The following is an 8,477-nucleotide window of genomic DNA, read 5'->3' on the forward strand; positions in this document are numbered from 1 at the left end:
GCAGTGCATGCAAACAATGGCAAACAATGGCAAGAGTGCATGCAGTGCATGCAAACAATGGCAAACAATGGCAAGAGTGCAGGCACAGATACATTCAAGACGGATCAGAATGACAGAGGAAAACCAGGCAGATGCTTTATGGGTCATTGGAACCTGTTTGATGTGCTGTAATGAAGCTTCCTAGATTTTCATATTTTCTTTGAAAATGCTATGCTGAACTAATAGTTCGATACATTTCACAATCTGGGAAGTGATTTTCATTCATGAAAACAGTAGTTAATTCCAAATTCTCTCTCTCTCTCTCTATTTAAGAACTATTGTGGCTACTTCATTCTATTGCACAACTTGTAGATGGAAGACTGTTATGATGCACCTGTTGAACTACTATTTTTAAATGAATTTTCTTCTACACTGAATGAGCATTCACTTTGATGGACATAGATGATGTTTTCGACTTACATGGTTTATTGTGCAGGACAATTTGATCTTGTGACCACCGGATCCTTTTCAAGTCCCATTTTGAGAGTGGAGTGTTCATGTTGTCATAGGGATTGATGGGTAATGGGTTATTACCTTAAATTGATACCAAACTGTTTCAAATATCATGACTGGAGTTGGGAGACTGTTCAAGATTGTTCAAATTTTTCGAGCATCCGTAAGGATCGGAAGCTCGAAAAATTCTGCAGCCGGCCTGGTTGAAAAAATTGAGCCCCGGTTGAAAAATTAGTCTGGATCCGCCACTGGGGGGGGTGAATAGCGCGTGTCGCTTTTTCGCTTTTGTTCGTTTAACTATACAAATACTGAGCAGCGGAATTAAAAATAGAAACAATGGACACGCGGAATTTACTTGGTTCCTAACCCCCCAGGGTTAGTACGTCCAAGGCCTAATCACGGGAGGCGCCCGTCCACTAGTGGTCTCCTTTCCGAACCTTGTTCGGAGGCGGAGAAACCCGTCTTACAGTCCGATAAACAATAACTTAAGAGTAGAAATTAAAATTAATAAATTAAAAGCAAACTCTTGTGGCCGATCTGGAAGTCCTGAGCGCCGCGCACTCCTCCTGGATCTTCCCCGGTTGCAAGAACTGGCCTCTTTTGCGTTTCACAGCACTACAGAATGAGTTGGGAGGTTTCTGGCTTGAATAATCTCATTTCTGGGCGTTCACCTCCTTTTATACTGCCCCTGGGTCGACCCCAGCAAGCCCTGAGTCGACTCCAGCTTATGTGGTGGATAAATCTTCATTCTGGACGTTATCTCTTGCCTGGGTCGACCCAACTGGGCTTCTGGGTCGACTCCAGCCCTTGGAGTCGACTCCAGCCCGAATCTAGGTTGACTCAAAAAATCTTTTTTGTAGATCTCTGAAAGATCTTTCCAACGCATCTGACCGTGCTTCGTTTCGAGTCCCGAGTCAAAAGTTATGGCCGTTTGAAGTTCAGCCTGCATTATGGTTCCTGAAAAATAAGCATGCATACAAAGAAGCAAACCTACCTTTACCTTGTGAGTCTAACTTCGGATTTCTCCTGAAATCCTGGGTTAGTCTGACGCCTCCTGTCTCACTCCAGAAATGCGCCCTTACCCACTCCACTCAGGAGAATTTATGCCAACTAAGTCCTCCAGACTTGTTGGACTTGTGCTCGGCTCTGTCTTTGCCCCCCAGGACTTGGAACGCAACTGATCCTCCTGATCAGTCCATTCTTCTGCTGCAACTTGGTCCTCCTGACCAAGTCCAGCCTTCTGTAACTTGGTCCTCCTAACCAAGTCCAGACTTTTGCCTGGTGCACGTTGACTCTGCCAAGACTTCCGCCTGATCCTCCAAATCAGGACTTCTCTTTGCCTAGCCTACAACTAGGACTTTTCCTTGCCCAGCTCCACTCACCAGGACTTCCTTGCCCAATCATCCAGATCAGGACTTTCCTTGCCTAGCCTAACCGACCAGGCCTTCTCGCTCACTTCCACACATCCAAACATCAAGTCCTGTTTGGATCAACCCTTGGTCAAACTGACCAGACTTAGGTGTATTGTCAAACATCGAAACACTTAGGCAAGATCTTAGTGCATCTTGCACCAACAAATACGACTATATGTATCTTATGAAACACAAGTCGGAATCCTTTGAAAAGTTCAAAGAATTCAAGAATGAAATATAAAACCAACTTGGCAAAAGTATTAAGATGCTTCGATCAGATCGAGATGGTGAATACCTTAGTCAAGAGTTTCGTGACCATCTAGCTGAGTGTGAGATCATATCCTAACTCACTCCACCTAGAATACCATAGTGGAATGGTGTATCCGACCGGAGAAATCATACTTTATTAGATATGGTACGATCGATGATGAGTCAAACTGATCTACCTACTTCCTTCTGGGGATTTGCTCTAGAGACGATTGTCTTCACACTTAATCGCGTTCCATCTAATGTCATTATAAAGACACCATATACAATATCAACTGGGAAGAGTCCTCTAGATGTCTTTTATGAAAATTTGGGGTTGTGAGGCTTACATTCGACGTCAAATCTCAGACAAGCTAGGTCTCAAATTAGACAAGTGCTACTTTATAGGATATCCCAAGAAAACAAAGGGATATTACTTTTAGAATCCCACACAAGGCAAAGTGTTTGTCGCAAGAACTGATATTTTTCTAAAAAGAGAGTTCATTTCTAAAAGAACTAGTGGGAGTAAAATCCATCTTGAAGAAGATGCAAATAGTACTGAGGACTTGATGGAAATTGAACAGGCACCATAAAATGTTGTGGATGATGAGATTGTTGTATAAGAAGATGTGGAGCAACAAATTATTCGAGTAGACTAACCTATTCGCAGGTCTGACAGGATACGTCGTCAGCCTGAAAGATATTCATTTCTCTTGTCTGACCATGATAACGTTATGCTAAACGAGCCTACATCCTATCAAGAAGTTGTGATGAGCCCAGATTCTTAGAAATGACTAGAGGTCATGAGGTCCGAAATGGAATCATGTACACTAATCAAGTATGGACTTTGATTGATCTACTTGAAGGGGTTAAACTCATTGGGTGTAAGTGGGTCTTTAAGAGAAAGATTGACATGTATGGTCTTATACATACCTATAAATGGCGATTGGTGGCTAAAGGTTTCAAGCAGATTCATGGTATTGATTATGATGAAATTTTTTGACCAGTTGTGATGCTTAAGTCTATTCGGATCATGCTTGCTATTGTAGCTTATCATGATTATGAGATCTGGTAGATGAATGTCAAAACTACGTTTCTAAATGAAAACCTACTCAAGGATGTGTACATGACACAACCTGAGGGTTTTGTAGATCCAAACCATGCTGGAAAAGTATGCAACCTGCAAAGATCTATCTATGGTTGAAGCAAGCTTCTCGAAGCTGGAATCTTCGATTCGATGATGCAATCAAAACATTTGATTTCATAGAATGAAGATGAACCCTATATCTATTGGGATCATCTCGATGCAATGCGCGTGTTTATACGTTTCACAAACGTGTGCAGCGGAAATAAATAAATAATTAAACTAATTATTATCATGACACACACATGCATAATAGAAAATAACAACATATAAGGCATGACAGGAAATTAAAATTTACAGAAAACTAAATAATTCTATGCGTACCTCGCGGATGATGACATTGAGTGGTGTTGGCATCAATTGAGCAGTCCTCGTCGAAGTCCCGCCTTTACTAGTGATCCACGCCAAGCTCTCGTCTGAACGGCTTCAGAAGCCATGAGTCACGTCATCGTCCTCGGTATTAGCTGATGATTGATAACGATCGATTCGAGAGAAACTTTATTCTGGAAACCATGCAACAATGTTTGTCGCAATCGTTTCCGGGGCTTTCTAACTATCACAGGGAATCATATTCTCGGTGTTATTTTCGATGGTCAACCATTGATTGCCGATAATAGATAAATAGCCGAAAATCCTTTCCGATTATGGTCAAAAATCTTTTCCATAAATGGAATAATTTCTGGTCACTTAGCAGACAGCTCTCGGAAAGATGACGGATGGTCGTCAGACGATCGGGATTGATTGGCAGCGTCCGAATAATCTGTCCAATAATCAAAAATAATTTTCGACGACTACACAGAATTCGACAACAAATCTAATATAATCCAACTCTTCTCCAACACAACCAAAATAGGATTGCACGGGTAACATCCAAAACAGGGATGTTTTCTTTCTCTCCCACATGATCTAAAACACCACATCAACACCGGCATTATAGCAGTGGGTAGCGGCCCAATCAGCCGATATTCTAGCGGCGGCGGCAGCACAGAAGGGCGCGGCTCCTTTCCGACGACAGCTAGCAGGGGATGGGGCTCCTCTTCGACGACAGCGAGCAAGGACCTAAGACGCGCGATCAATGTTCCGGCGACAACGGGCAAGGACTGGAGACGCGCGATCAGTGTCGAACTCCTCCTCCACCACACGGCCGACAAAGCATAGATGGCCGACCAACAAAGCAGGGGCAAGAATGGGGGTAATCCTCGACAACCTCAAAATCGCAATCCAATCGTGATTCACAACGAGCGAAGGGCGGATAGCTATAAGGCTTCGACGCACTGTCCTCCCACGCGGCTGGGCTAGTCGGCGATGGAGGCTCACTAGTCTGGCGACGCCTTCGCATGGACGGAGCATGGACGGCGGCACACCCTTGGAAGCTCTAGCGGAACAGAGGACCTCCTCTGTTTTTATCGTGTGGAAGGGAGAAGATGTTGGGATCATCCTGATGCAATGCGTGTGTCTACACGTTTCGTAAACGTGCGCAGCGGAAATATAATAAATAATTAAACTAATTATTATCACAACACACGCATGCATAAAAAAATAATAGCATACAAAGCATGGCAGGAAATTAAAATTTGCAGAATACTAAATTATTCTACGCGTACCTTTTCGATGACTTTGAGCGGTGTTGGTATCAATCGAGCGGTCCTCGTCGAAGTCCCGCCTCTACTGGTGATCCACACCAAACTCTCGTCTGGACAGCTTTGGAAGCCACGAGTCGTGTCATCGTCTTCGGTACTAGCCGATGATCGATGATGATCGAATCGAGAGAAGCCTTATTCCAAAAATCATGCAACAACGTATGTCACGATGTTCCAGGGCTTTCTGACTATCACCGAAAATCGTATACCCGGTGTAGCATTCGATGGTCAACCATTGACCACCGATTTAGGATAAAATATCATCGATGAACGTTTCATTGATCAACGGAACCCTTCACAAGAGTTCTGACGGTTGAAAACAAACTCTCAGAATCGTATTGGCGATCAAGTGAAGAAGATAGGAAGAAGTACACGCGCTCTCCCTATTTGCACTCTCGGGCACAGAAGACCTCTTCTCCTCCTTCCCCTCACAGCCGAAAATAGAGCAGGGCATCTCCTCCTTCCTCCTACATATCTGAAATAGAGAAGGAACAAGGAAATACCGAAACAAGGGAAGTCACCCGAAGATGGAGCAGCGCCGGCGACCTTTGCCATGCTCGGGCCATAGGGCGGCGTCGGGCGAAGCTTCTAGGATTTTTCCAGCTTCCTCAAGGTGGACAACCAGGGCCCTTTCTTATCCTTTTCCCCATCACTATATCCTTTCTCCACCTCATATAAATTCTAAGCTCCACTCATTTTTCTCATATATATTCATGATGGTATTCGAAATTACTCTTGAACACCAGCTTTGTTTCTCGACCTATCAGTCTCTTTTCTCGAGCATTCACAGTTGACCAATCTCCTTTTCCGGGCATTTGGCGTTCGTCCAACAATGTCCCACTCGGGCTCCTAAGCAAATGGCTAACTGAATGGTCGGCTTCGCTTCTCGACCAACAAGAATCTTCTCTCGAAGTGCTTGCCTTTTGTCTATGTGGAACCCCACTCGGACTTAAGTTACTTCCTAAACACTCGGCTTTCATACCGTAGGATCCCACTCGAATTCGAGAAAGTCATTTTGAGTATGCGCTCCCAAGCATTTGGTATTCATCCAGCGATTTCTCATTCGGACTCGGGAAGTCCAGTTGGCTATCAACGATAGCTTACTACTTGACCTCAACTTCCGACAACTCGGACACCTGGCCAATGGCTCGACAACCTTTGGCAACTTGCACGCCTAGCTAACGGCCCGACAACCTCTAACAACTTGTGTAGAAGGTGACACCTAGCTAACGACCCAACAGTATTAGAGATTCAGTTCAATGGTTGTTGCCCTTGGTGTCCTACCACCCTTCGTGTGGCCAGCTTGCGAGTGCCGTCTCGCTTGTGTGGCAACCTATTTGGATATTCCATTCCGTTGGTTATATAAGGTATTATATTTGAGAGGTGTCCTAAGGTAATCGCCTTATGGTTGTATTATTTATTTAATAAATAGAAATTCACTATTTAAGTGCATATTTATCATGTGTTTGATTGAATCTTAAACTTATTTATTGAATGCCTGCAATATGATTCATAGCATAAGAGAATTTATGATTAGATCAAACTTGTGAGCATCTCTACATATGCAATTATGAATATATTGAAATTGTCTCTAGTCGATGAATTGATGAATATGGACGTCATCGATCTGTTGAGACTAGCACGTTTTAAACTCTTTGGTTTACCAAACAGCTGTTCTTACTGACTAGAAATATTGGATATTGAGAGTTAAACGTGAATATTAATTAAAGGTAACTAGTTCATTAGAGTGACCTGCCATGAGACTTCATATGGGTCTATAAATATGTCAATGAAGATCTCGGTGCAGCTTAAATGCAAATTTTCTTTGAGTTACGGTATTCAAGTCACCTTGGTCACGGATGCTTATACTTTGATATCTTAAGCAAACATTGTTGGGATCGGTGTGTTCGCTAGAGGGGGGTGAATAGCGATTCTTCGAAATTTTTCTGCGAAATTATTAGCGGAAGCAAAATAAATATGAAAATGAAGAACAATCGCTAACCCGGTTGTTTACTTGGTATCCACCTCTACGAGGTGACTAATCCAAGGATCCACACACACAGACGACCTCTTCACTATGAAAATTCTCCTTTTCGAAGCATTCTTCGAAGGTGGAGAAAACCCTCACAAACTGATCTCTTTCTTTCACAAGATTGATTAGTGAAGTATGGAGGAAGAGTAGAGCTTTACAAGGTCAGAGAATTGCCAGAGAAAAATGATGAAAAAGAAGTATATGTTCTTCGGCGTCGTTTGCTATTTTTATATTTTTTTGCACACCAGTCGACTGCTCCAAGCGTCCACTGATGAGCTTCAACGGCTCTTTAATATGCATTTAATCAGCCAGCTGTCCCCTCAACGGTCACTTAACAGTCGACTGCACCATGAGCAGTCGACTGCTCCACTCGACTGATCTTTCTGTAAACTCCATGTGTGCTCTGATCAACCACCAGTCGACTGCACCAATAGTGTCAGTCGACTGATCAAGCTGAAACAAGCTGAAACTCCCCATTCAGTTTCTTTTTCAGCCCTTAGCCTTGACGCAACCTTTCAAACGCCTTCTACAAGCCTCGTGTCCTTCCTTACACTAGCTTGAGACGTTTCCCTCAGCTTCGTCGTGCTAAGTCTTCCTTTGCCAAGAGACCGTGCCTCCGGGACTTCATCCTTTGCCAAGAGGCCTCGCCTCCGGGACTTCATCTTTTGTCAAGTCTTCCAACCTGGACTTTCCTGTGGACTCAAACCATACAAGTTAGATCACCAACATTGCCTAACTTAAACTCATTTTAGCCAAACATTAAAATCAAAATCACTTGGGGCAAGATTGCACCAACAATCTCTCCCTTTTTGATGTTTGGTAAAAATTCGTTTAAGTTAGGTCTTTAAAACAACATGTATTAAATAACAGCAATTTATCCCAGTAAAAACTGAATCAATAACCATTCATAAGCATAATGAATCAATAAGTATCACTAAGCATGATCAACATAAGTATTAAATCATGAATGACTTTTAAAACCTAACTTGAACTCATACCTTCTCCCCCTTTTTTGTCAAACACATGGGAAACCAAGAAGGACGAGTAAAAGAAAATTTTGACTAAAGATCCAATAAGGAGCATAACATGTCAAACTTACCAACATATGGCACAAGCTCCCCCTAAAGCCTTATACCCTTATGCACAAATAATTTGTTGTGGACATCGAAGTTTTAGGTTTTGAACAGTCCAAATGATCAAAAATGTTATCCTAGAGTATACCCCAAAAATTAGAGGTCAAAGGATAGTCAATTGCTAAGAAACGGATCTAAAACAGAGTTAAACAGTGACATCAGTCGATTGGTACCTGCATCAGTCGACTGATGACTGAAAAACATAGTTTTTCAGACCCAACTTCAAAAATACATAACTAATTCAATTTTTATTAAAAAATTATGAAATTTGACACCGTAATTACTTAACCCATTTGTCATTAGAGAAAATTAATTTCATAAATTTTTCATCATTAAAATGCTGTTTTGATACCATGTATCAAAAACTTGAAACTTTAA

The sequence above is a fragment of the Curcuma longa genome, chromosome 1 (assembly GCF_044706935.1).
Source record: "Curcuma longa cultivar G26 ecotype Majalengka, Jawa Barat chromosome 1, ITB_CL_G26_1.1, whole genome shotgun sequence".
NCBI classification, from domain to species: Eukaryota; Viridiplantae; Streptophyta; class Magnoliopsida; order Zingiberales; family Zingiberaceae; genus Curcuma; species Curcuma longa.